Below are 24936 nucleotides of genomic sequence, written 5' to 3'. Positions count from 1 at the left end.
TTCAACATTGATATGACAACATAACCAGAACCGTGCATTCATGAGACATTGCCTGATGAGTGCTACATGTATGATTTCAGGTGATACTTCTCAAGCCAAGGACGACTCTCTTGGAAAAGATAGATTCAAGAAAATTTAGAATAGCGGTGGCAATCATAAGTCATTTATTGGGATTACCTTCCCTGTAAAAGTTGTTGAATCACGAGCCCGGCAGATGAATAGAAATATGAATCATATCAGTAACTTTTTCCTACACAAGTTCTTCCATCAATGTTGTACACGCATATATGTAATTGAGCCATTTGTTTTTTTTTTTGTTTTGTTTCCCTTAGTTATTTTGTGTTAGGGAAACTTCACTGGTTTCCCATTTAGAACTCCTCCATCTGGGAAATGCTCTAGAAACTCTCATCTGTGAATTACACCAGTCATGCATCCTGGAGCCCATATAGCCGAGGCGGTAAACGCACGGGTATTCAGCATGACCATGCTGAGGGTGACGGGTTCAATTCCCGGTCGGTCCAGGATCTTTTCGTAAAGGAAATTTCCTTGACTTCCCTGGGCATAGAGTATCTTCGTGCCTGCCACACGATATACGCATGCAAAATGGTCATTGGCAGAGGAAGCTCTCAGTTAATAACTGTGGAAGTGCTCATAGAACACTAAGCTGAGAAGCAGGCTTTGTCCCAGTGAGGACGTTACGCCAAGAAGAGGAGATGCATCCTGGAGATTCCTTTAAGAGTTCATTCTGCGGAATCTTCCAGAAGTCCTGAGAGCAATCTTTTCAGAATTTCAGAAATTTCTCGATGGTATCTCAGAAGAAACTCATGGAGAAATTTTTGGACTAGTTCTAGGAGAACTTTTTGGTCAGTCTTTGGCAAGCAATACAATAATTCGTTCATGAATCAATGCAAGAAATCACTCTTTGAAGTATCACATATGAAACTTTTGATGCAGTCTCAGAACAAAATTTGGAGGAATTCCAAGTAGAAATTTTGGCAGAAGCCCTGAAGAAATCCCTGGAACAATTTTGTACAGAATTTGTGGACGATTTTCAGGAAAAAAAAACATTTTTGGAAGATTTCCCGTAGGATCTTCTGACTCCTGGAGAAATCCTAGGTATTTAAACAAAAACTTTTCATGCAATTCAAAAGATAATGCAATCAAACCATTTCGATGTAAATGTTACCTTGAAAACACATTTGGACACAAATGATGAAAAAAGGAACAATTCAAGTAACCATCAACATCAAACTGTAGCAGAAAACAACGATTCCATTTTAATCCCACACCACCAAAGCTCTAATACGCCACCCATTCAAGCTCAATGAAATCGTATCCCAGCCAACCGACACAAAGATCATAAAATTCGAAGAAATAATTCGAGCAAGCATTATCCTGAGACACATCACACAGCGTTCAAACGAGGCAGCCTCGACATAAAATCCATCTCTCCATCCAAACAAAGTCAAACATGCCTACATACCTAGGCAATAGATCTCCGCCAGAAGCAAACGCAGATAAAAACAGTTCCTGCGTCCGTTCGATTGCCTTCTGCCGAAATCCCCACCAAAACGCGTGTGAATGACGCAGGATGCGGCACGCACGGTAGATACGCATAAAACAGAGTTCACGTGGCGTGGAGGCGAACGGCTCAATACGATGGGAAGCATAGGAAAAACAACCCGCATGAAATCAATTAGGCCATGAAAACAAACCAACCAGCGCGTATCCAATCCACTGCACGATTGGTTGTGTTATTGGGAAGCTTTGTGGTTTGGAGTATCTTCGCCACCACTAAGTGGTCTACGTCCATAAATCCTCATTCGTCCAAGTTTGATCAATTCCATTCAGGTTTATGTTTCGGTGCGAGGCGAAATGGGTGTCTACTGTAATACTGATTAAATCTTGCGACTAGACGATGTCGTCTGAAGGACCACTTTACGGTTGGTAAATATCTGCGCAGATCGTTCACAACCATATATCTACGTATTTGTTGAAATTAGTTCGGACACGGCCGTAGCCACAATTCGACATCCCAAGTGGCAATTGCATTGATGGTTAGTTTTTGCTAAATTTTAATAGTGGTTTTTACAGCATTAATCAAAACTTACAGTTTTATGAAAGTCGTAAATATAGCCATTGAAGGTCACTTACATGAAATCATCATGAACCTCTCATACCCACCGAAGAGCTTTTCAGCATCTTTGGGTTTTCTCCCTTACCTTGTCCTTTACTGTCATTGTAAAATCGAAGCTAGTTACTCAAGATTTCCAAATCTTAGCGCCCCCTATACTGATAGGAAAGCCTTCAATTTTACGCCTAGTGATTCCGGGGAAACCACTCCATGAAAAAACAGTTTGATTCCTCCAAAAAATCCTTTAATATTAATTCATCGCTAGAACCTCGTTTGGGGATTCTTTCAAGATTTATCAAAATTATCCCGGATTTTTTTTATGAAAAAAAGATTCTTTCAGGATATCCTAGAATGATTGAAGCAAAAAATTCCAAAAGTTGGCTCCAGTCTCTCAATGAAATGCATTCCTGCTCATACGTTTTTTTGAAAAATTCTTCAGGGATTCCTTCAGAGACTATTTCCAGAACTCGTTTAGGAATTTTGCATGGGTTTTCTTCAAAAGATTATCAAAAAAATTCACAAAAGTCTCATTTGAAAACTAGTTTACGAGTATCAATTACTCACTAGACCTGTTCACTTTGAAACTTTTTTTCTCCAATTCTTCGTGACACATCAAATTATCAATCCACATGTAAAACCAAGTCTTCAGTCCAAAATTGAGCCAAATTGATGAAGATTTAAAGGTGTATCAAATTGATTTTGTGTTTTTTTAGCAGTTTTCACAGAAATTTACTCAGAAATTAACAAAATTGCTCCGAAAAGATGCCGGAGATACCGTTAAGATATAGTTAGAACAATACTCTACAACTTTACCGAAGACACTACGGTGTTTAAATTGCGTATTTCGAAGTTATTTAAATTGTTAAAAAATCACGAAAAAACACGATATTTTTACGGTTTTACATATAAAAGTCATGTAATTTTACCTTGTTTTAGGTGACTAAATTAATTAGCGATTACTCCTTTGTATAACGAACATTTCGTCCATACATCGTTTTTGTGTAGGAATTCGTTTTCATTGACTAATTATCAAAAGTATGTCACGTTGATACTAAAAATCGCACAGAGTTACCAGCACGAATTAAAACAAAGTTACCCATGATTAAGACGTAATACCATCGTATTTTAATGTCTTTTGATTTAAGTATCAGAAATGGTGCAGATGGTAAGGCTGGAGCTTGCGGATCAGAAGGTCCCAGGTTCAAGCTTAAATACATGACTTTTTTTTCTTTTATTGTAGCAGTTAGGATGATGAATCTACCATGACTTACACGCAATCTCCCAAAGAATAATGATCGGGACCTGCCAATTAAGCCCATTCCAGGACTAGCAAGATATTTAGTTTATACTTGTTGACAATAAATCGTGTCGACGAGATCAGCTGGGCGAAATATTGAGCATCTGTTTGATAACGATCAATTTAGCTAAAACAATTCAATACGATGAAGGAACTGCTTCTGGATGCAACATTTTACAGACAACTGTGGGTGGAGCTTACTTGTTATCTATCTACCCATAAATCAGCACAACTACACGATGAAGGGAAACTTCATTCTTACTATGCACTCTACGGTTCCGAAACAATGCTATGATGCCAAATTGCAATGAGATGCAGTGCGTAGTTTCATCGAGACGAGACGCAAAAAAAATGCTATTCCAGGACTCGAACCTTGAATCTTCAAATCCACAATCTCATGCTCAACCAACTGCACCAAATTTAAACTGATGCAGATGAGACAAAGAAGTGTAAAGACGTTTAAATCATGGGTAACTTTGTTTTATTTTATGCTGGCAACTCTGTACAATTTTTAGTATCAACGTGACAAACTTTTGATAATTAGTCAATGAAAACGAATTTCTACACTAAAATGATATATGGACGAAATATTCGTAACACATAGGAGCAATAGCTCATAAAATTAGTCACCTAAAACAGTGTGAAATTACATGACTTTTACATGAAAAATCTTAAAAATATTGTGATTTTGGTGATTTTTTAACGAAAATTGTTGAATAACTTTGAAATACGCAATTTAAACACCGTAGTGTCTTCGGCAAAGTTGTAGAGTATTGTTCTAACTATATTTTAACGGTATTTTCGGTACCTTTTTGGTGCAATTTTCTGGATATTGAAGTACATTTTCGTGAAAATGCTCAAAAAACAAAAAATCGATTTGATACACCTCTAAACCTTTATCAATTTGGCTCATTTTTGGACTGAAGCCTTGTTTTTGCATGTGGATTGATAATTTGATGTGACACGGGTAGGTCAAAAAAAAGTGAACAGGTCTATTACTCACTCATCAAAGCTCATCATTTGTATTTTAATTACCGTAATCCGGGGTCAAATTGATCACTTTAAAACAACTTTTGCGGATAACATCAGTGCCAATTCAAATATTGCCAAAAGAATTTCTGTAAAACCAGTACCCTGTGGATCTCCATGGAACCATTTGACAGAATTTTGTTCAACAAATTTAAACTTTAAGTTAAATAACTCCAAATATTAAAAAAAAAATGGAAATGCCACTTTGGGGCGAAATTGATCAGTATACGATTTAGCGTCGGTTGGGAAGGGAAATTTCCTTCCTCGCTTAATTTTGCTCTTCTAAAACCGAATAACGCGTTTAAAATCTTACAACTAGTGAATTTAATACTTTAAATGCAAAATTAAATTTTGAAATTTCCCCTTAACGCCTAAAGGTAGGCAATTTAATTTAAAATAATTGATTTCTATTACAATAAATGACTATTTCATCATAAAATGAACTTTTTTATAACTATTTCATGCTCTGATTGGCTACATAACTTCCTCACCAAGATTCCACAAAAATGTGAAAACAGATAATTAACGGGAAGTCCTAGTAGCAATCGATTGTTTAGTAGCAATGATTTCAGCTAAATGAGAAATAGTGTATGTGTGCCATCAGTAATCTCACGCTCCCATATTCATCCTATTGGAAAACAAGCGATTACGGCACCGATTGATTCCGTTCTTTTTGTTTTCAAGCGTGCTCACTTCTAACAAAAAATACAAAAATATGAATCAAAACAAACAACGCTTCAATCCTTTGTTTTTCGTAGGATGAAAATGGGAGCCACATGCTTAATAAGGGATCCAATACCCTACATTGCAAATTCCTTGAAAAATAAGGCAAAACTGATTTTTTTTCTAGAAAATTGAAAGTCTACCCTCATCTCTAGACAGCTACGGACCAGAAAACGTAAAAAGTATAAGATCATTACGACGCTCAAGAGTTCCTAGTATGGAATTACAATGTAGTACCCGAATGATCAATTTCACCCCGCTGATCAATTTGACCCCGGTTTACGGTACGCGCGATTATGCCGTGCTCTGATCAACGATGAGCAGGAGCAAAAATGTGGAAAGAAAAACATAATGAAAAGCGCAAACGACTGTTTGAGCATCTGCTTGTGTCGCAGCGCGCTCGTTTGTTCAGCTAGGCCATACCGAATGGATTGGATAGACACGGTTCGGCCCGAACGCTTGCGGTGCACACATATAAAGCATTCGAATATACCGACACAAATGTGCACGCATACCAAGCTAACTATGTCTCGTGCTGAGGATATTCTGCGATGAAAAGCACGGCTTGACTGCAAGGCGTCCGCTTAGCGGCGAAATATAATTACCAACATCGCTGATCGGTGTCGAACCCAATCGTATGCTATTCGTACGGGCGGTTGCACAGATGCTGCGGTGGAAAGAGACTTTTCGCTCGCTGTTGACAGCGACTAAAGGCTACTCGCCTATGTTTTCACAAAATAGCAAGGTAGACGGAAATTTGGTCAGAAATTGTATTCTTTCATGTGTTTGTTCATAAATTTCAGAAGGAATTTCCACTCAGGAATATTATCGAAACCCTCCTACAAATTTGGCACAAAATCTAGAAATTTCTTCAAGGGTGATAATAATTCTTCAAAGATGCAATTCCTGAAGGATTTTTTTTAAGAGAGTCTCGGAGATTATTTCAGCGATTCATTTAAAAAAATCTCCAGGGGTTTCCTTTTCTTCGGTGATTCTTCAGAAAAACTTCTCCAAAGATTCTCTCAGCAATTTCTGCAGAAATTATTCTAGAATCTGTTAGGATAATTTTCCAATTGTTGCACGGCTAAAAATTTGCCAATTATTGCACACCTCATAAGAATAACATGGAGTGTGCAACAATAGGCGAGTTTTTAGCCGTGCAACAATTGGAAAATTAAATAATTTATCAAGAAATCCTTCCAGGAAGACCTGTAGAGGGTTCTCCTGTTCTTCCAGGTATTCTTTCAAAGATTCTTTATTTTTTCAGAAATTCACTGAAAGGTTCTCTATAAAATTTCAGAATATTTTTGCAGGATTTTTGCAATCCATACAGACATTATATCAGAAATTCTTCTATGAATTCCTCCAGAGATATCTTCTGGAGTTCTTCTAAAATTCCTCCAGGGATCCCTCAGAAATTTATGGACAAATTTATACAAAAAATCCACCGTACCAATTTCTGCCGGAATGTTGGCAGACATTTTTCAGAGATTCCTTAAGAAATTTCTCCACGCACTTCTGCAGAAATCTTTCCAGATATATCCTAAGCATTTTTTTTTCTTGAAATTACTTTAAGAGTTCCTCCAGTTCTTAGTTTCTCATGTTTTTTTTTTCAGGCATTAAGAAGGTATTTGAAGGAGTTTCTTCAAGTACTTCCCCAGAAAATTTTGTCGTCCAGGAATCGCTTCAGAAAATTTTCAATAATTTTCGGAAGTTGTAACTCCAAAGTTATAACAAGGAGTTTTTTAAATAATGGATTTCTTCAAACGATCATCCAGGGATTTCTCTGAAAAATCCTTCAGAGATTCTTTCAAGAAATCATCAAGGCATTTATTGTGCCGTTTCTGCAAGAACTTCTGAAAAAAAAAATCCCTGGATGAATATCCGAAACAATACCTACATCAATCTTTGAAGGGACCCCAGGAGATATTTCAAATGGAGCAACTGGAGCAATTCCTAAAAAAATCGTGTGAGAATTTCTGCAGGAATCCCTGAGGGAATTTCTCATGGAATTTTTAAAGCAGCGCTCAGAATGAATTTCATGTAAGAATATCTGTAGAATTAAAAAATCGATGAATATCTCCGTGAAAGTACTGTTGAAGAAATTTCACACTAAAATTCCTGAATAAATCTTTTAAACTATAAAGAAGACTTTGAAGATAAATTGAAAAAAAAAATCCTAATAAAATATTAGAAGAAATTCAAGCGGAAATTCCTTGAACAATATCTGAAGGATTTTTGAAGAAATCTTCAAAAGAAATTCTTTTCTGTAGAAATCTCAGGAAGTATTTTTGAATGAATCTTTAGAGGAATATCTGAAAAAAAAAAACACCTGAAAAAAGGAAACGCTGGAAAACATTCGAAGAAATCCCAGCAGGAAGTTTTGAAGAAATTTCTCTGAACAGCCTTGAGCAGAACTTCTAGAACAGTTGATTGGAAAATCTTCAAGAAAATTCCTGATGTTTTTATTTATAATATTCCAAAGGAGTCTGTGGAAGATTTTCTAAAGAATTCCGTGGAGAAATTTCCGAAGGAATCCTGAACTTTTGAATTTCTTAAGAAATCACCAAAATGATTTCTGAAAGTATTCATGTAGCAATTTGTGGACATATTTGTGAAGAAATTCTTGTATTTAAAAAAAGGCTAGATAAGTTTCGGTAAAGATCACTTGAAAAAACTCTTGAGAAATTTCTAAAGGGATTCCTGTAGAAATTCCTAGGAAACATTTCCTAATCATATCCTCGAAGGATCCGCAGAAAAATTCGTAGAGTTATACTTAAAGGAAATGCCGAAGAAACTTGTAGGGAAATGCATTGGCGGAAATTTTCAATTTAAACAACAGCACCTGAACAAATCTCTTGTGTAATTCCTGACGAAATACTTGTACTAATTTCTGAATCATTTTCTGGATGATTTTCCAAATAAACCACTGGAAGAATTTATGAAAGAGATTTGTGAAGGAATGTCTGGAGAAATCTTCAATGGGTTTTCTCAACGAATCTTTGGAAGAACTTCAAAAGTAATCCCTGACAGAGTTTCAGGAGGAATATAAAGGAATTTCTGGAAAATAAACAAAGCAATTTCTGGATAAACTTCTGGAGAAGTTCTCAAGGGAATTTCTGAAGGAAACTTCTTAAAAAGCCATATTGAAAGCAAGACATAGTAGTTATCTCATAAAGAATTTCTGAAGAGTTCTTCAAGAAAATTTCTTAAGGAATCCCTGAAAGAATTTCTGAAGGATATTTCGGAAGAATTCCTCAAGAAATCTGTAGAAGATTTAAAAAAAAAAAAACGTGGGGAAACTTCTGTAGGAATTCAGAGCTTCTGATTTTCTAAAGGAATCGTTGAAAGCATTTCTGGAAAAATCTGAGTGTGAATTCCTAAAAGAATTTTCGTACGGAATTTTGAAGCAGTTTATGGAGGAATTTCGGAGGATGAAAGCTTTTCTAGAGATGGGACAGGCTTGGTGGTCTAGTGGCTGCCGCTTCTGATTCGTATGCAGAAGGTCATGGGTTTAATCCCTGGCCCGTCCCTTTCATCCTACTTTGTATCTTTCTATTCACTCTCTTTTTCTTCTCTACATATACAACTCTTGTATATTCATATGTTCATAGCCATCACTAGAACCAGAAACGAATTGCAAAAACTCGTTTTCCTTCCTTCCAACTTCCACAGCACATTGTATATATCGCCTACAAGTTATGCAACCAAAGCGAACTGTGCCCTTGTCCTTCATAGTAATCACCACATAATCTATCACCTTACGAACACTATAAGTATCCTCTATCCATGGATCGCATCACCGACCCAACGGTGACTCCCAGATCTCCCTCCCTTTCCGTCTAACAAATACCCCAGTCCATGCTGGTTGTGGGGATGCAGAGGTGATCTCATCTTTTATCGTGTGTTTCAAGAATAAGAGACGATCACTGTGTTTGGATGTTGTTGATACTGTCTTGTACCATGGTCAGTTTGAGCTGCTTTGGTGTGGTTCGTTTCTGTTTTGATGGTCGGCATTTGTCGTTTGGAGATAATCCAGCCTCGGACTCTCCCTAATAAAGCTAATAATAATAATAATAATTTGTCGTTTAAAGTAAGGGTCACAGAGAGTGTTGCAACTTCACCAGTTATTTTCTGCTAAATACTTGGTGAAACTTCTCTGTTCAATAATTTACTGGAGATCTTTCATTCAATCAATCCAAAAGTTCCCCATTTTGTGTTAACATATTACCCAAATTTTTGATTTTGGTCTAAATACCATATTTCATCATCTAAAATCAATTTAAACATTTTTTGAAAGGTGATTCTTTTTAATTCGCGATTTTGTGAATTCTTATTTTTGGTTTTAATGATTTTTATTTTTGAACATCCTTACACTTTTATATTTTCCTGGGAGTAGATTTGGGATACCGATTTTAACATTTTTTTCATGAAAAAAATTGCCATGTAATTTTAAGGAAAATAGTTTTAAAGTGTATTCAACTTCCCTAAAATTTTATACTATAACACAGGGGCTCCTAACCTTTTTGAGGTGGCGACCCTTTTTAAGAATTATTAAAACATCTGCGGCCCAATGAAAATTTTTAGAAAAAAAAAATACGAGTTAAATTAACGAAACCGAGTTTCTAGGTACAGTGAAGTAGCCTGAAATTTACTGTGGGAGGGATTTCCGACGATCAATGATACGTTTTTTTTTATTCGACACTCACATTTCATAAATAATGATTTCATGTACATTAAATTCGAGCCGTAGCTGAAAAATAGCGGCGCAGCCGAAATTTTTTTTCTGAAAGCGTTTTATACTGAAAATGTCTTCCTCAAACTGTGGCTTTTGGGGGTGGTGGTATACAAAATTAAAAATTGGTATAATTTGCTCAAAATGGAATAAAAATTTAATAATTTTTTCTTTGGTAACATCGCGCCCCCCCCTGGATTGGCTTCATGGCCCCCCAGGTGGGCGCGGTCCACCGGTTGGGAACCCGTGCTATAACAGAATGATTGGGGATTTTATTAAATATGTTAATTGATGCGATTCAATACAAAAGAAACAATGACATCTAGAAGGTGACTTAAACTTAAATTATCCAATTATTTAAAAAAAATGTAAATACGCTTTAAAAGACACCAAACATTTTAAAAATACGCGGACACGTTCAATGCTTCCAGTGAGCTATTCGCTCTTTGAAGGAAGCACGACACTAGACAACGGACTAGCATGCAACGCCCAGTGGCACAGCTGAAAACTTTTCCTGGCAGCTGCGGCGGGAATCGAACCCGCGCTCTTCAGCACGATGTGACTTCATGCTTGGTGACACTAGTCGCACGGCCACAAAGCCACACGCAGGCTTGGAAAGCGTCAGCGTCAACACGGGTCGTCACGCGAATTTTACAGAAGTGCCTCTCTCAATGTCATCGAATCGGGAGACAATGACCAAGAGACTCTAACAATATTCGCTCATTTTTCGGTCATGACGGAGCGTGACATGGTTGTAAACAAGGCAATTACTACAACATTCATGAATTTTGTCATTGTTTAAATCCGTCAAAGCATGAATGTATGTCCTCTCTATCTGTTAAATACAACGGCTAGCAAGAAATTTTGAGATACCCTCCATAAATTCAAGATAGTGGTTCACAGTTCAACGTTGCGACTGTTTGATGGAGTGTTAGGGTTTAAGAATTGTCTAATAAGATTTTATCGATATGGAGAAGTACCAGAGCTCAATAAAGTGACCAGAAAATCCAAAATGATTACCCGATATTGTATATGTAGATATACTATTCAAAGAGGCGGCCGTTTTATGGAGTTTTGGACTACAAGACGTTCGGAGTTCGAGTTTGGTTGGAAGGATATTTTATGGCACTAGAAAGACATCATCATAGCTAGGTGGATCAATTGTTTTATTATTATTATTATTATTATTATTTCCTTTGAAGTACTTGCGAACGAATTTTTGGTTGGAGTGTATCCAAGGAATTTTTTTTATAGAATTTCATTAAAGCGCCCTTAAGACATCCACAAACATATTCCATTTCAGCCAAGCTTGCCCAAACTTACACCAAAATCAGCAGATCCAGTAATTTCATGAAAACTTTCAAAAAGTTCTCTATAGATTTTTCACAATGATTTCTTTATGAATTTGTGGGCATTGCGGGATTTTTTTTTTCCAAATTTCAGAGACCATTTATAATCTCAAAGACAACCTAGGACCTTGCTTTTGATATACATCATGTCATGGTCTAGCTAGTAGATACTCCAGCTCATATACCGTGCGGAAGAGACTTTTTTATTTCGTATCACAAAATAATATAGAAGGTGCTGCGAAAACTACAGGATTCCTCATCATATCCAAAAAATGAATAACACACAGGATTACCAAAGATTTACAGCTCAACCCCTTATCGTAAATTATTCAAGAATGCAAAACCCAGTTATTTATGGTACATTTCACGAACCACTCTGCATTTGATTTTGACCGTGAAACCGCCCGTAAAACATCGTAGAATCACCAAAGCTCCATAATATCTAATTTATATTCAGTAAAAGTCGGCCAAGCACCATTTGCTCCTTCGTCCCCCGCAAAGTTATAAAGCCACACCACCCAGTAGAAGGGGGAGCACCACCACCTTTACGCAAAGAAAAGAGAAAAAGGAAACTGAACACTTGCAAAAACGATACTCAGGAAAATCATTGCCTTCCGTTGAATCTAAATTAATCCAATGTTGCATTAATCAGAAATAGATTATTTCCGTGGCAAACTCAAGTGACGACAATCAACGACGGGGGATCAATGCCAATAGCTGGGCGCCGTACTCTTGTGGAGAATTTTCACTTTCCCTCCCCCGGGGACTAAGGTCACTAAAAATCTTCACCAGATCCAGCTACACATTTTCTCCGCTCATATCAGGCATCCTTTTTTTCGGGCACTGTTGGCTTTCACTTCGACGACCTTGGCTAACAGCTTTCTGCGGTCCACGAAAACTATAATCACAACTCTGTGTGCAAATTTGCCCAAGTCAACTCTGTCCCCAGCTCTGATCTGAATCTAGTTCAATCCAGTAGCAGTGGAGGAGGATGTAGGTAGGCAGCCTGCAGCAGGAGCAGCACCAGTAGTATAGCACAATCACTCCCTTTCAGACACACCTTTGGCACGCGACCGACGGAATCACGCGATGATGTCGACCGGTCCGAGTTTCAATCATATCTGTGCTCCGGCAGCTGAGGAAAATTCGGTTTTGACGCTTTTCCTTTCGGATTTGGAGGTCATGGTGCGGGTTGTTGGTTGGTTCTCTTGCCGCGGCGGCTCGGCTTGGCTTGGCTCGCTTCTCTCGAGCGATGGGTTTTTTGAGAAGGTGCCAATCAGGGTGAATCCTCGTCGGGTGCTCGGGAAAATGAGAGAATTTCATCTCCGGCTGGAGAGCGTGTGGCTGTTTCTATATACCTAGCCACCGGTTTTCCACGTGGTGTTCCATGTGCTTGCGGTGCAAGTCGAGGGGATTTTTTCGAGGAAAATTGGGAATGATTTTTGCTCCAAATGTCTATGTCTAAATAATCTGTATCTTGAATTCTCCAGAGGAATCTCTGGAGAAGTTTATCATCCTTGACTAGGAACCCCTAGAAAAATTTCTAGACAAATTCCTGGAGAAATTGCTAGAGGAATCCCCGGATGAATAACTAAACAAATTCCAGGAAGAATTCTCAACGAAATTTCTGGAGGAATTTCAACACAAATTCCTGGAGCAATTCCTAGAAGAATTTCTGGGAGGAATTTCTAGAGGAATTCTAGGGTGATCTCAAAGAAATATCCATGAAAGAATTCCTGGAGGAATTCCTATAGGAATCCCTGGAGGAATTCTTAGAGAAATCCCTTAAGGAATTCCTAGAGGAATCTCTGGAGGAATTCCAAGAGGAATCTCTGGAAGAATTCCTACAAGAATCTCTGGAGGAATTCCTAGAGGAATCTCTGGAGGAATTCAAAAAGGAATTTATAGAGGAATTGCTAGAGGAATCCCTGGAGGAATTACAAGAGAAATCCATAAAGGACACACTTGGAGGAATTTCTAGAGGAATTCTAGGATGATTTCATAGAAATATCCCTGAAATTCCTGGAGGAACTCCTAGAGGAATTCCTAGAGGAATTCCTAGAGAAATTCCTAGAGAACTCCCTAGATAAATCCGTGGAGGAATTCTTAGAGAAATCCCTGAAGGAATTCCTAGAGAAATCTCTGGAAGAATTACTAGAGGAATCTCTGGAGGAATACCTAGACGAATCTCTGGATAAATTCCTAGAGAAATCTCTAGAAGAATTACTGGTGGAATCTCTGGAGGAATTCCTAGAGGAATTCCTGGAGGAATCCCTGGAGGAAACCCTGGAGGAATTCCTAGAGGAATCCCTGGAGTAATTCCCAGGGGAATACCTGGTAGACTTCCTAGAGGAATCCCTAGAGGAATTCGCAGAGGAATACCTAGTAGACTTCCTAGAAGAATCCCTGGAGGTATTCCTAGAAGAGACCCTGGAGGATTTCCTAGAGCAATCCCAGGAGGCATTCGTAGAGGCATCCCTGGAGGCATCTGTAGAGGAATGTCAGGAGGAATTCCTTGAAAAATCTCTGAATGAATTCCTAGAGGAATCGCTGGAGGAATTCTTGGAGGAATCCCAGAAAGAATTCCTGAAGGAGATATCCCTGGATGAATACCTAAAGCAATCCCTGGAGGAATCCAAGAGGAATCCCTGGTGGAATTCCTTGAAGAATCCCTGGAGGAGTTCCTAGAGGAATCTCTGGAGGAATTCATAGAGAAATCGTTGGATGAATTCTTAGAGCAATCATTGGAAGAATTCCTAGAGGAGATATCCCTGGATGAATACGTACAGGAATTTCTAGAGGAATCCCTGGAAAAAATTCTAGAGGAGATATCCCTAGATGAATTCCCAGAGGAATCTCTGGAGGAATTTCAAGAGGAATCCCTGGAGGAATTACTACAGGAATCCCTGGAGAAATTCCTAGAGGAAACCCTGGAAGATTCCTAGAGGAATCCTTGGATGAATTCCTGAAGGATTTCCTAGAGGAATCCCTGAATGAAATCCTTGAAGAATCTGGAGGAATTTTTAGAGAAATCCCTGAAAGAATTCCTAGAGGAGATATCCCTACATATCCCTGGATGAATTCTTAGAGGAATCCCTGGAGGAATTTCTAGAGGAATCCTTGGAAGAATTCCTAGAGAAATCCTTGAAAGAATTCTTAGAGTTATTCCTTGGGGAATTCTGAAAAGAATCCCCCAATTCCAAGAGGAAATGCTAGAGATATCCCAGGAGGAATTCCTACAGAAATCACTGGAGGGATTTCTAAAGGAATTTCTTGAGGAGTCCCTAGAGGAATTGCTAGAGGTAGCCCTGGAGGAATTTCTAAAGGAATCCTTGGAAAAATTCCTAGAGGATTCCTTGAAAGAATTCTGTGAGTAATCCCTGGAGGAATTCCGAGAGGAATCCTTGGAGGAATTCCAAGAGGAATTGCCAGAAGAATTTCTAGAGGAATCTCTGGATGAATTCCTAGAGAAATCGTTGGAGGAATTCCAAGAGGAATCCCTGGAGAAATTGCAAGAGGAATCCCTGGAGGAATTCCAAGAGGAATCCCTGGAGGAATTCATAGAGGAATCTCTAGAGAAATTCCTAGAGGAATCCCTAGTGGATTTCCTAGAAGAATAACTCGAGGAATTGCTAGAGGAAGTCCTGGAGAAATTCCAAGAGGAACCCCTGGAGGAATTACTAAAGGAATTGCTAGAAAAATCCCTGGAGGAATCCTAGATAAATCACTGGAGGGATTTTTAGTGAAATCGGAATAAAGAGTGTGATTTTTCTAGAGGTATCCTTGGAAGAATTTTTCCTAGAGAAATTGTTAGAAGAATTTCTAGAGGAATCTCTGGATGAACTCCTAAGGAATCGCTGGAGGAATTCCTAGAGCAATCCCTGGATGAATTCGTAGAGGAATCCCTGGAAGAATTCCTGGATGAATCCCTGGAGGATCCTTGGAGGAATCTCTGGAGCAATTCCTAGAGAAAATCCTGTCGGAAATTCTAGAGGAATCCTTGGAAGAAATCCTACAGGTATCCCTGGAGGAATTGCAAGTGGAATCCCTGGAGGAATTCCAAGAGGGATCCCTGGAGGAATTACTCTTGGAATCTTTGGAGGAATTCCTAAAGGAATCCTTGGAGGATTCCAAGAGAAATCCCTGGAGGAATTCCAAGAGGAATCCTTGAAGAAATTGCAAGAGGAATCCCTGGAGGAATTCCAAGAGGAATCCCTGGAAAAATGCATCTAGGAATCTCTGGAGGAATTCTTGGAGGAATTTCTGGAGGAATTCAAAGATGAATGAGGAATAGCTAGAAGAATTTGTGGAGGAATTTCAAGAGAAATCCTTGGAAGAATTCACAGAGGAATCCCTGGAGGAATTCCGAGAGGAATTTCAAGAAGAATTGTTAAAGGAATCCCTGGAGGAATTTCTCTAGGAATCTCTGGAGGAATTCGTGGAGGAATCTTTGGAGGAATTCCTAGAGGAATCTCTGGAGAAATTCCTAGAGGAATCTCTGGAGAAATTCCCAGAGGAATCCCTGGAGGATTTCCTAGACGAATCCCTTAAGGATTTGCTAGAGGAAGTCCTGGAGGAATTCCAAAAGGAATTCCTGTAGGAATTACCAGAGGCATTGTTAGAGGGATTTCAAGAGGAATCCCTAGAGGAATTGCTAGAGGAATCCCTAGAGGAATTGCTAGAGGAATTCCTAGAGGAATCCTTGGTGGAATTCCTAGAGGAATCGTTGAAGGAATTGCTAGAGGAATCGCTGGAGGAATTCCTAGAGGAATCCCTGGAAGAATTCCTAGAGGAATTGCTGGAAGAATTCCTGGAGAAATCCCTGGAGGAGTTGCTAGAGGATGCCATGGAGGAATTCCTAAAGGAATTTCTGGGGGAATGCCCTGAAAAACTCGTAGAGAAATCCTTTGGAGTTGTCTAGAAAAATCCCTTTCGGAATAAAGAGTGTGTTTTTGAAATTTATTTATGGTTTCCATTCCATTTCTAGAAAAAAAGTATTGAGTACTTACTGTCTGTCGTTTTCATAATATTGATTGTGCATTCCCAGATATTCATTTCAGATATCTACCAGAGATTTCTTCATTGATTCCGCAAAGAACTCTCCCGCAAACTTTTTCGGAAATTAATCCTTCTGACATCCCTTCAGCGAAGTTTTAACTCAAGCATAGTTTACTCTGTGAATATCTTTATTACTATAATATTATTTCTTGAATTCCTATAATCTATTGACATTCTTAGCTAAGCAACCCATAGGCAAACGAATTATCTGGGAACACTGACCATAAAGTTTAGTTCATTTCTCCAACGTGAGATCAATCAACCCACATCCGCACGTGGGAAAACTCGTTTCTTCGAGGACTACAGAGTTTACGCTCCGCTCTCAGCAGCTCCACGTTTGCAAATTCTCTTCTACTCTACCAAGTGCTTCTCCATATGACTGGCCCTACGGGAGAATGTTATTTTACCCCTGATTGGTGCAGCTGCCAAAAATCTTCCAACCACCATATCTAGCCGCTTGAGCTTGAAGTTCAATATTTACCGATGCCCTTCAAATGCATTCAGCTGGGTACAAACATTGAGTTCGTCGTGCTTTATCTGGGAGCTGTATTAAATGCATTGACTCTTTTCGATGCTCCCCGGGTGGGTCAGTGTATCTGTATACCTATGTAGCATTTTCATCTAACAATGCATATGCATATGTATACACTGCGTAGAGTGGATCGAAAGAAAAACATTCGTCCCACCCGGAGTGATGAAGTGTCAAATTCATCACGTGAGGTTAGAGATTCGCAAAAACAATCAAGCTAGGTTGAGTACGTATATGTGCCTATGAGTATTTAGTTTCAGCGGTTTGGTGGATGTGGTGTATACAAAACAGGAATTAATTACGATTCTGTTCAACTCAATCAAGAATGGTTTGTTGACGTAGGCATGAATCTATGGCTATATGGGGAATCTATAATTCGAACGAAACACTGTTTTTTGACGATTTATGTATTTTTTCGATTTCTTTTTAGCTTTTGTAGTGAATGTAGATCATAATTCAAATCTTCTTCTTTTTCTTCTTTATGGCTCGACGTCCACAATGGGACTTGGCCCGCCTCGCTTCAACTTAGTGTTCTTTGAGCACTTCCACAGTTATTAATTGAAGGGCTTTCTTTACCTGACATTGCATGAATTTGTATATTGTAAGGCAAGTACAATAACACAATATGCCCAGGGAGTCGAGAAAATTTTTCTGACCGGAACGGGAATCGAACCCGTCGTCTCCGGACTGGCGATCCGTAGCCTTAACCACTAGGCTAACTGGTGACCCCATAATCCAAATCTACAGAATTCAATATATGGAATCAACAGTTTTGCCACTTCATACTAGGCCTATTGGCCCATCAGCGTAGAAATCACAGCATAGTTATCGGATATCGAAAGCGTGAAATAAACAAAAACACCACGCGTCTCCATCGAACCAAGTTGATATTCATGGAAGCTGATACCACGTGTGCCGAGCGATCCTAAAATAACAAACCAGCACCCAGCGGCATGCATCTTTATTGTCTATCATGTCAGCTCCACGCGCTTCCATTAAGGACATTTTCCGCATTTCATACCAAGTTAATCACGAAAACTTGTATAGTGCAAAACAAAAAAAAAGTTTTGCTCGACTTTAGGTCACATCAAGATTGCGATTCTAGTCACGAATTCGTTCTTTTTCTGACCGACAGCCATCGTAACTGGGTGAGATGATGCTTGAAAAGGATATAAAAGAACCCCGACTTGAATTGAAGAGTCCAGCGGTGCTCCAGAAGCATGACTGTTCCAAAGATCTGTTTCCAGTTTTATCATAAAGTTTTTCAATTGGAATTGCAAATTTATAGAGCCGCGCGAAAGAAGTCATCCTTTTTCATCAACTTCCGACAGTGCTGCTTTATTCCAATATCATCCCAGAAGGTTGTTCCAAACTACATATAATACAACGGATGAAGAGTAATGCAAAGAATCACGTCAAACCCCTTCACGAACAGGAAAGAATTTCTTTTGCTACTCTCACCAGCAAAAGAAACGCAACAACGCATTCATCACAATACTCGGGAGGAAAAAGGTGTGAGTAATTGCATTACAAGCTTAATGTGCTCGTCAATTTTCTCATCATTTTTTTCTAGCGAAAGCGAATCAGGCAACAGATTAATAGGAATGATTCAGGCTAGATGTGCACTGAATGTAGTGGATTTTTGCAAATCATAAATGTGCCTAACTTGCTCCCCTTATTGAATAAATGTACACGCTGCAACTTTTGATAAACAATATTTTTACAATATTACTATGTATAAATGTCTTTCAATTGATGTAAAAATTTTGGAAATCAATGGTTGTCATCATGGTAAAAAAAATGTTTTGATATAAAATTCCAAGATGGCGGTCAATAAATGGCTAGGCTCATTTTCAGCGTAGGTGCTTTATAAATGTTTGTTTACAATGCAAAACTATCACCAAATGTGTACCTAACAACACAGCGTAAAATATTCACCAGGACGCGGTCTGGTTTTATATCTGTGGGCCCACGCAAGAAAAATCCACGTACACTGTGGTGCATAATTGATCGGACAAACGCCGATTTTCATACAAAATGGCCAAGTTTAAGATGCTGTAACTATGGTTTGCTTTGTTGGATTGAGCTCAATTTTTGACACGGAACTACAAATATGCTGAATTTTGTGTATACAAAGTATAAAATGTTTTCGTTCACAGGTCTGGGCGTGGCAAGGCGTTGAAAATATTGCAAAAGTGATCGGACAGCGGTACCCCTTTGATTTACACGCGTGCCGCTGTCCGATCACTTTTGCAATATTTTCAACGCCTTGCCACGCCCAGACCTGTAAACGAAAACATTTTATACTTTGTATACACAAAATTCAGCATATTTGTAGTTCCGTGTCAAAAATTGAGCTCAATCCATCGAAGCAAACCATAGTTACAGCATCTCAAACTTGGCCATTTTGTATGAAAATCGGCGTTTGTCCGATCAATTATGCACCACAGTGTAACTAATTTTCGCGCAAGAGTCTAAACAGGTGAAATCTCCGCAATAGTAGCTTCATCTTTCCTCGTTTCAACAACAATTTGTATTGAGATGGTTTTGGAGAAACTTTCGAGTTATAACGGTTTAAAGGTGCCACCATTTGACCAAAATCGAGGGGTCCGCAAAATTGTTGTGGCTCTAACTAACGGGGGGTCCATCAATTTGAGTAACCAAATGCATTTCCTTACTTTTTGGCGAGGGCTTTCAAAAAATCGGCACCTTAAACATTTTTGAAGACAAGGCGTAAATAGTGGGCCAGTCTCAGCGAGAATTGCCCAATAACAATTCGAGGTATTTGAGCGGAGTTTGGTATTGGTTCGGTATTGTAGATTTGGAAGTGAAAATGAACGAAGAACAAGTTTTGCTGTTACGTCATGAAGCTATCGAATTAATGTACAATTCAATAGCAAGAAATGTTATTGCTTTGTTGTTCAATACCTTTTGGATAACAAACACATCGCTTGAAATTGTAGGTATGCTTTTACCTCAGAGAAACAGACGTGACACTAAAACAAATTTCATTAAAACACATCGTCACGAAAACATAATCGCCCAATGCTAAATGTACTGAGCTTGGCCGGGCCGCCACTAGATGGCGGTAGTGAGCAAACGTCAAACAGGAGCAAAAACGATACCAGCGCCGCGAGTAGCCAATCGACATACTACTGAATATTTGAATTACCCGTTAAAAACGTGATCGATGGGAAGCGATGAGAGTGTGACGTCTGTTTCTTTGTGCTTTTACTATTGAAAAAACAAGACTTGTCCTTTTCTAGGTGTTATTAATACAAAATTATGATATTCGTTTTTGTTACTTTCCTCTAATTAACACCTAATGAAGGGTATATCAAGGTATGATGGTATCCAAGATTGAAACCTTGATGTGATTCAGTTGTTATTCTTTTCTGCTCAGGGAGAGCTATTGGCTCACACCCTTAAACGAAAGTACACAGCGCACGAGTAACTTACAAAGATACAAAGGATTCTTCGCTCATATTTGCGTACGACTAGATCAACACAAAAATGTGCTGATCCAGTGCTACGCAAATTTGCGTAAAAAATCTTTTGTCTGTTACTCGTTGCGCTGTGTACATGAGTTTTGCGGGAGGAAGAGCAGCTGACGAAAAATTGCAAGTGCTCTGGGACTGGGATCGAACTCATGACCATCCACATATGAAGCGAACGTGTGACCACTGCGCTACGTGACCCAGAATTTGTTTTGAAATATCGAACGACCAAATCAAATCTTACTTTACCAAATACCGTGTGTGACAAAATTCACGGAGTAAATCGATGTTTTCTGCAACTCGAAGTTATTTTCATAAATCTTACCCAATCATGGTGGGTGTTATGAAAAATCTTTAAGGAACAGCATTTCATCCAGAAATTCAGATTTTGTTAACTTTTGTTACATAGGTACTGTGTTTGATAAAGTTTGGCTTGAAATGTTGAATAACATTTCACATAAGCATTTATTCAAGCATTTACCAAAAACTAGCTGCCCGGCAAAGTTTGTCTTACCTATTGAGATTTTGACGTAAAGGCGAAACTGGAAGCATTTCCTCATTTTTTTGGTTTTTGATTTTTAATTAAATAGCAAAGCAAAACTTTCAAAATCGGTTTTCGTTCATATGAAGAGTATAGATCAAGGTATCTTCTGAATTTTTTTGTGGTGGACAATTTTTTTCATTATTTCAGAAACCATTTTTTTGTGAAATTTTGTTCAAAAATGGTTTTTGCAAAACCGAAAAATATTTTCTTCCACAACACAAAAAAAAAAATCAGCAGATACCTTAATCCATATTCTACATGTGTACAAAAACCGATTTTGAAAATATTGCTTCATTATTTAATAAAAAATCAAAAACCAAAAAGTGAGGAAATGCTTCCAGTTTCGCCTTGATGCTCAAGTCCGAGTCCCCGTTCAACACTTATAAAAAATCTATTTTCAAAAACTTTTACATTTTCCATGTTTTTTGCCTCATAAACCTTCTTCGAGAGAAAACTAACATAACAAAACTAGGACGACCAAAATTGGACCTTCCGTTCGCAAGTTATGCCACATCGCTTCTAACAAATTGGGTCATTCAGGAACTTCACGTGATATGCCGTTCCCAAGTAACACAGATTGTTCTATAAAAGTTTAAAATTCAAGTATAGTACTAACTCTGTTGTATTATTCTTGCATTATTTACGTCGTATGGGATACTTATATATTCAAAACAGCGCAAAAAATGGCGGCTTATAGAACATCTTAAAGGTTATAGAAGATGTATCCCAATACTCTTATAGTACCAATTATTGCTTTCGGTTCAACTTTTTTTGCATTAACTAAAAAAAGTTATTTGTCAACAATTGACACTTGCAAAACACTTTAATAATGCAACTATATTCATTGGTTGAAACTAAGCTGCTTTTTAGTAATAAAACCTGTAGAATACTGTTATATAGCATGTCACATATATAGGTTTAAATTAAGACATTTTATAGTTATGTAACTTGCGAGAGCCTTATTTAGAACAAAGCAATATAAACATAATCTCATGACAACTTTATTTGCAACGTAGTGACTGACAGAAAAATAAAAAAATAGTTGTAACTTCAACAAGCTGAAAATTTATTTTCAGATGATGAAGGCAAAGACCATACATGTTATTTTACAAAACAAATTAATAAAAAAATGGCGGGTTGGTTTATTATCAGCAAGGGTAGTGCTATCTTATGTGCGATTGAAGATTTATGGAGAAACATATGATTCTACTCATCCATAATTCAACCGCCACTGTATTGAATTGAAATATGCAGATTGAATCAACCAGATGAAGCATTATTTTTCTCTAAATTGTCTATTTTTTATTTCAAATTGAGATGAGAACATGGCAACTTTAATATTTGGCTTACAGTGACGTTCAAAAGTTTTACCTTCAATATTTATTTTATTCAACAACTGAGCTTATGGCAAGCTACTGATTATTACTCAAGTAAAATTCAAGAATTTTTAAAATGAAAAAGCAGTTTTTTAAAGTTTTAAACAAACAAGAGAAGCGTAAATTTTTACCATCTTTTTTAAATAGTGTATTAACATATGTGTTCGGTACTGTAATCTGCATGACGTTCCTTGAATAAACAAAACTTTACTCTGAAAGTGAAGTGTTTTGATTTGGAAACAAGTTAAAATTACGTTAAAGTTACACCAATAGTGCACCCCGAGAGCAACTTTGCTATAAATAACGGAAAGCGTTCAAAATACGTCGAAAAAACGTCATTCGAACATACCATCACGCTAGTTATAATTTTGTTTCCAAAACCTTATAACTACACCAAAATAACTTATTTAAAGCTACATTTTCAGCGGGACTACATCTGTCAAATTGACAAAATAACTGGCAATAGTAAATAACTACGCTGCTGATGAAGGTTTGTTTTCCGTGACCGTGGGATTATTCGGAACAAATCCGAGATTGCAGTGAAAATGACAACGCACGGCTCACTTTGAAAAGGTTCCGGTAAAATGCATGTCTGCCATAGGTTGAGCTTGCGTAACCGTCGTTAACCAGCAGGTGTTAGCAGAACCGGAATGTAAGGAGTTAAAATAGTACCGACTGTTGGATGCTGACTCTTCCACGTAGGCCGGAAAACCAGCTGCGCGGTTATCCTACAGACCATTTAGATCAACAGCCTAGACCTTTTGGCCATCAGGATGTTAACCAGATTTGAATGCGCTAATTTCATTCGGACGAGGCGTTCGTATAGAAGGATATGGTACCCGGTAAAAGGTATGTAGGGCTGGAATCTTGATGGTGGCTCAACGAAGACGTATTGTTTGAGTATTTATTCTCGGAAACTTAACTGATACTTCAGTTCCCTTCAGTTCCCTTGAACCACTCATTGTCCTTAATTGACCACAACATCCCAGAAACGGAGAAAATGAGTACACATTGCATTTTATTTTTTCTTCTTCTGTCTGTTATCGTGACGCAATTGCTTTAATAATTGAATTAGCAACTTGATGTTTATGTTCTATAATTGTCAAATAAAAATATTTCATACGTGATTCAGAGAAAAATATTTTTTGTTGTTGTTTGTTAACGATCAACACAATTACAACTGGAAATCAACACAACATGTTTTCTGTGTCGCTTATAATACACTTAAAATACATCTTTGGAAATGTTGTTGCCCAAAGATGTTTTCTGTGTTGCTTGGGTTGCAGTATACTTACCACACGCATTTTTTTTCTTATTAGCAATGCTGCATTTTGGAAACATACCTGAAAATAAAAACAAACAAACATGCATTGGTAAGCTAACAGAAAGTACAGATACAAGGGTAAATTGGTTTCGATCCTAAAGCTTATGACTTAGATTATGAAAAAGGTATTTCGAAAAATACGCTAATCATCCAATTTTTCAAAGTTCAGTAACCCAATTATAATCACATGATGTTTCAAAAATTAATATATATAAATTTCCAAGTAGTGATTTCAACATACATATTGAAGATTTGGGATTTGCACCAATAAAAACCAACGCACCACCTGTTCATCAACTTCCAAGCGGTATACGACAGTATCGACCGCACAAAGCTATGGAAAACCATGGACGAGAACAGCTTTCCCGGGAAGCTTACCAGACTGTTAAGAGCAACGATGGACGGTGTGCAGAACAGCGTGAGGATTTCGGGTGAACTATCCAGTTCATTCGAATCTCGACGGGGACTACTACAAGGTGATGGACTTCCCTACCTACTATTCAACATCGGCCTCGAAGGTGTTATGCGACGAGCCGGGCTCAACAGCCGGGGTACGATCTTCACGAAATCCGGCCAATTTGTCTGTTTTGCGGATGACATGGATATTATTGCTAGAACATTTGGAACGGTGGCAGAACTGTACACCCGCCTGAAACGCGAAGCAGCAAAGGTCGGACTGGTGGTGAATGCGGCTAAGACAAAGTACATGCTGGTAGGTGGGACTGAGCGAGACAGGACAAGCCTTGGCAGCAATGTTACGATAGACGGGGATACTTTCAAGGAGGTAGAAGAATTCGTCTACCTCGGTTCCTTGTTAACGGCTGACAATAACGTGAGCCGTGAAATACGAAGGCGCACTATCAGTGGAAGTCGTGCCTACTATGGGCTCCAGAAGAAACTGCGGTCAAAAAAGATTCACCCCTGCACCAAATGTACCATGTACAAGACGTTAATAAGACCGGTTGTTCTCTACGGACACGAGACATGGACGATGCTCGAGGAGGACCTGCAAGCACTCGGAGTTTTCGAGCGACGGGTGCTAAGGACGATCTTCGGCAGCGGGCAGGAGAACGGTGTGTGGCGGAGAAGGATGAACCACGAGCTCACTGCACTCTACGGTGAACCCAACATTCTTAAAGTGGCCAAAGCTGGACGGATACGGTGGGCAGGGCATGTTGCAAGAATGCAGGACAAAAACCCTGCAAAGTTGGTGTTTGTTCTAGGGATGTAGTACCGGTATTACCGGTATCGAAAATCCCGGTTTTACCGACCAATTTTTAGTACCGAAATACCGGTACTGACTGAGCCATGGTACCGGTATTTTCGGTACTGGGAAATCTC

General features: G+C 38.5%; 1 protein-coding gene across 10 annotated transcripts in view; it reads right to left on the bottom strand.

Annotated features, from left to right (window-relative positions):
- Positions 1 to 24936, bottom strand: part of LOC109419421 (anion exchange protein 3) — a 205510-nt gene that overhangs the window by 76601 nt on the left and 103973 nt on the right. Inside the window, exon 1 of one of the 10 annotated variants that reach the window (XM_029866252.2) lies at positions 12057 to 12528. The exons of the other annotated variants lie outside the window; for them this stretch is intronic. The gene's annotated coding sequence lies outside the window, so the exon portion shown is untranslated. Of the gene's footprint in view, positions 1 to 12056; positions 12529 to 24936 lie in introns of those variants that run through there. 10 annotated transcript variants of the gene reach the window in all.

The sequence above is a fragment of the Aedes albopictus genome, chromosome 2, assembly GCF_035046485.1.
Source record: "Aedes albopictus strain Foshan chromosome 2, AalbF5, whole genome shotgun sequence".
Taxonomy (NCBI): domain Eukaryota; kingdom Metazoa; phylum Arthropoda; class Insecta; order Diptera; family Culicidae; genus Aedes; species Aedes albopictus.
This window is presented reverse-complemented; position numbering and strand designations above follow the sequence as displayed.